The following is a 4,855-nucleotide window of genomic DNA, read 5'->3' on the forward strand; positions in this document are numbered from 1 at the left end:
GTATTTTAGGCCCTTTTCCGGATTTTTAATGAACTATTGCAAAATGTGCATTTTTTATTGTTGCTTTACAGTGATTAGATTGAAGTGAGCATTTGAACTTGAAATTTTCTCTTTGTCTTATTTTAATTGTGATGTACATTTTTATATGTTGAGTCTTTATAAAATTATATATAGCATGTTGTTAGACTGAAATTGACAATTGGCTCATGTAAAGTATGGTGAGATCATCTTTTTGTGAGAAGGATATTCCTCATAAGGTAATGTTGAACATTATGTGTGGTAATTGAATTTTGAATTTACTTGTTTAAGTAATATGATTGATGTTGTTATGTATTGTTGTTGGGTGGGCTGCTAGTCTTGAGTCTATTATTTCCTTTCAAGATGTTTAGTGTCATTCGGGGACGAATGTTCCTAAGGGGGGATAATATAACATTTCAAAAATTCAAGACGAGTCTTAAAGCTAAACAAAGATACTATGAGGTCTAAACACTATTTTAATACCTATTTCAATGAATATAGGTCATTTAGGAAGTCGAGGAAACAAAACGCCCAAGAAGGTCCATGACGTCCGAAATATAGTTCTAAGAGCTACTAGCATGCCCAAGCTAATTTGATGAGCTTGTAGATGTAGGAAATCCATGAAAATTGGTGTAAGGGTAGTTAGAAGGTGTTTAAGATAATTCATTGTCGAAACCTCCAGAAAAGAATCTCGAAAGACCAACCAAGGGTCCTTGAGGAGGACCCTAGGACGTAAGAGGCAACACTGCCTGGCAGTGTGCAACCACGAGAGGGAAAACGACGGCTCGTGTGTGGATTGACGGGGCTCGATGCCAACCTTCGTTCAACTCATAGCCAAAATTCTGGATCCCTCACCTGCACAAGTCGCTCATCAAAACTACGGTTGTGCAGCACGGAGGCAGGCCTGTCCATCGATGGACCAACGATCCATCGATCGTGGTCTCGTCGATTGGCCTGCAATTTTCCTGCACATTTTAACTTTAGATTCATTTAATTAGTTAAGGGGTTAGCTGTTTAATTAGGGGTTTAAGGGAGTCTAATTAATTTAATTAACAACTTATATAAAGACCCCAACCCTCATTAGACTAAACACAACTCTCAAAACAAACTCTCTTTCTTCTCTCTTCTTTCTCTCCCTATTGGAAGACACTATTGAATACTAGCTAGGGGAAGGATTTGGGGACTGTAAAGGGACGAATTCACCCTAAAGTCCTCATTAAACGTTGAGTTATGGGATCTAATTCACCTTTGATACCTCTTTCCTCAAAGGGTTCCTTCAAAATATTTTCAGAAGTTAGGTTTTCATGTGGGTTCTTCTCAATCTCAAAAATTAGGTTATAAATTGATTTGTTTATGTTTTCTATTGGATAATATGAATAGATTAACATGTATTCTAACTTAATTGTGGTATATCTTGATGGTTTTTGTATAGTTTGTAGATGATGATCCATAATCCTTAACCCTAGGTTGGATATTGACATGAATTAAGTTGAGATTAAATCAGTTGACTTGGTTATTTGTTTAATTGCTACTAATTGATGTTGTTACATTAATCATGAACAAATTATAGTGAATTGTAGTCTTTCATTCCAAGTTCATAAAGCACTCACTTTCCATTTACCCCACCCCCAACAAGAAAGCATGCAATTTCCCCAAATGCATAAGAAATATAAGACAACGTAGTAGGTGAAGCAAACCTGAGGTGCATAGCACTGACGATCAACAAGATGGCGTGTTTGGTTTCCCGGAACCCGCTCCATCAGTAGTGGGAACACCTTCAGTAGTGTCCGCAGCAATGTCAGCACCCTCAGTATTGCTCCTCTCAACATCATCAAGCCTGGAGATAGACTCCCCAACAGCTAACTCTCGCGCCCTCATCTGTCGGGCATCCTCATCTACAAAAGAATATCTCCTCGCGGCCTCCAACTCATAGCGCTCCTTCTTCCTAGACCGAGACTCCTCAGTCTCTCTAGATCGGTGCCTCTTGGCACACTCACGTGGTGGGGGCGGTGGTGTAGTAGAGGTAGTGAACAGTGCAGCAAGCATCGTATCCCGGTAGGATCCGCAGGTCTGGCCTCAGACTCGGGCACCTGCACATCTGAAATGGCATCCACATCAGCCTCCAGACTCGCCAAAGCAGCCTGGAGTGTCATCAAATCAATAGAGGGGGCTTTCAAGGTGAGGACTCTCAACTCAAACGCATCGAGGCGCTGGTGGACCTCCAGAATATGCCGCTCATTCTGCTGGGCAATTTTTTTCTTAATCCGATCCTCAGCCTCGGCAATTGACTTCTGCATCCAAGGGTGGATATGATGCAGCAATGTGGCCATCTGGGCCTCTAGATTCTGGACCCTAGAAATTGGGACTAGTGCTGCTGATGATGTAGATTGGGAGGAACTCGGTGCTCCACTAGTGCCCGGGGAAGACTAAACTTGGATGGTGTCGGTAGGATCATAAGAATCATGATCAGCCCCTTGGGCTTGCTCTATCGTATTTGTGAGGTTCTCACCCAACGTCTGCACCTCCACTCGGGGGCCCCTTTTTGGTGCCTCCTCATTGGCCTCATTATTGATAAGACCGATGTCCACTGTCACAGTAGGCGTTCGGAGAACATCAATGTGCCAAATGGGCACTCCAATAACCCTGTACAACTCAAAGATCATACAAGGAAAAGGGTAAGTGGTCGAGGCCTTAAAATCCCTCTCATGGATGACTGCCAGCAGCAGCCTCGGAAAATCAACCTCAAACCCCGCAAGCAACAACCAAGACCGCTCTATTCCATGTGAGTATGTGAGGTTGGCAGACCAAGAGCCAAATGAACTTGGCAGCAAATGTGAGGTTGTCATTCTTAATTTGGCTTCTGGGCTCCAGCACCCAGTCTGCACCCTCACGATCCACAGTAATGTGCTGGGCGATCCACATCTTGGTGGTCTCTCTCAAATCCTTGTCTTGCTGGAATGGCCCACCTTAATCAACTTCCACCGATAGTCAAACTCGGGGGTGAGAGGGTCCCTGGTGATATCAGTATAATAGACGTATAAGAAACGGCGAATTGTGGGCAAGGAGATATCCACCCGCTAGCCACGGACTCGAACATAGTGAAGTAGTGCCTGTTTGGGGGGATTCGACCGCCTGTGCAAAGAAGCCCAGAGGGTGTGCCGGTCAGTGTGCGCTCCTCATCAGATAGGAAGGCAATGACTACGCTAGACGCCACCTACTTGGGCATGCCCCGAGTGGTCCTAGCAGCACGTGTCGGTGTCTTGGTGCCTGGTGGCACGTATTATAGATCAGGCTCATCGTCCAATGAGCTAAGCACCATTCAGTGTGACGGTGACACGGACATGGATCGTCCTCTAGGGTAGACTAAACTCCATCTTGGGGGCCATTGATACCTTCAAAAAGGAGTTATTAGATTCATCGAAGTTATCCTATACATACAAGAGAAAAACAAACAAATTTGGAGCAAAAGGTCACAATGAAGTGCATAACTGCATGACAGAATGATGGGCACTATCGGCGGTCCATCAATGAAACGACGGTCCGTCGATAGGGTCCGTTGGTGGAAACTTAGCAGATTTTTAGAAGTTACAAATCCACAAAGTTTGCAATTAGAAATGATGGACGTGTAGAACGGATCGTCGATGAGACGACGGACCGTAGTCCACTTCCATCGTTGGACACTTAGAAAAATTTAGAATGCAGCAGAAAAAAGGGTTTCAGAACCGTCAATCAATCCCCGGACCGTAGTCAACTTCCGTCGTCCCAGAGTTACACAAATATGGGGTGCAGCTATCGATGGACCCCATCGATGGTCCGTCGATTGACCGACGGTCTGTAGATGGGGTCTCGTACTATTGATCAGAGATAGATTATGGTATGCCATTTTTGGCACCCCCAAGGGACAAGTTTAAGCAAATTACGACAAATCATGTTCATATAGCAATCGACACACCATTTCGTCATTCTTAGGGCTTCGATTATTGCAATTTCAAACCTAGATTCTAAAATACCATCAAGCCCTAAATCGGAAAACAACAAAACACATAACAAAGTTCATCTAGATACTACCACCCCCAACCCATTAACTTTCCATCATTCTAAGGGACTAGGGACCCAATTTTAACAATTTAATCATGCAATTTCGTCACGAAGTCAAGACTCACATACATTTTTCATCATTTTCGCATGAAAATGAATGAGAAATCATTGAGTGGATGAGAATGGCATACATGTATACTATAGTGAAGTGAATGTGGAGGATGAATTTTGCAAGAACAACGCCGAGCCAGCCTTTAAACACCGACCGGGAAAATAAAATAAAAGGATGGGAATTTGGGAGAGCAGGGTTTTGGGACTGAGGGGGTTTGGAGAAGATGAGAAATCAAAAGGGAATTATGGTGGATTTATTGTGGGAGTAAGTGGGGGAATAAGAGAATAAGGGAAAAGAAATGGTTGGGGAGAATTTGAAAAGGTGGGGGTAACTTAAAGGTGTTATTTTAATATATATCCGGTCGTGTTGGGTCTGGTCATGGGTTCTGGGGAACTAATGATTCCCTATCAACGGACCGTAAGTCAATGGATGGTCCATCGACTGCTCCGTCAACTGTGCTCTAACTTAGAAAAATTGAAAATCATATCTGGGATCCACGGACGCCATCGACGGTCTGTCAATGGAATGATGACCCGTTTTTTGGTCCATAGATCAGTGCACCAGACCAATTTCTGCACATTTCCTTAGGTTTGGTCCCTGCACATTGAGCACCCAATAAGCCATTCTTTTTTATTTTCTGGAAACTTTTTAGACACGGACTCTAGACTACTCTCTACCCAACACTCT

At 43.5% G+C, this 4,855-nt stretch overlaps 1 pseudogene; it reads right to left on the reverse strand.

Annotated features, from left to right (window-relative positions):
* Nucleotides 1–1,737: 1,737 nt before the first annotated feature.
* Nucleotides 1,738–2,348, reverse strand: LOC114078001 (annotated as a pseudogene).
* Nucleotides 2,349–4,855: the final 2,507 nt, after the last annotated feature.

This window comes from Solanum pennellii, chromosome 7 (genome assembly GCF_001406875.1).
Source record: "Solanum pennellii chromosome 7, SPENNV200".
Lineage (NCBI taxonomy): Eukaryota > Viridiplantae > Streptophyta > Magnoliopsida > Solanales > Solanaceae > Solanum > Solanum pennellii.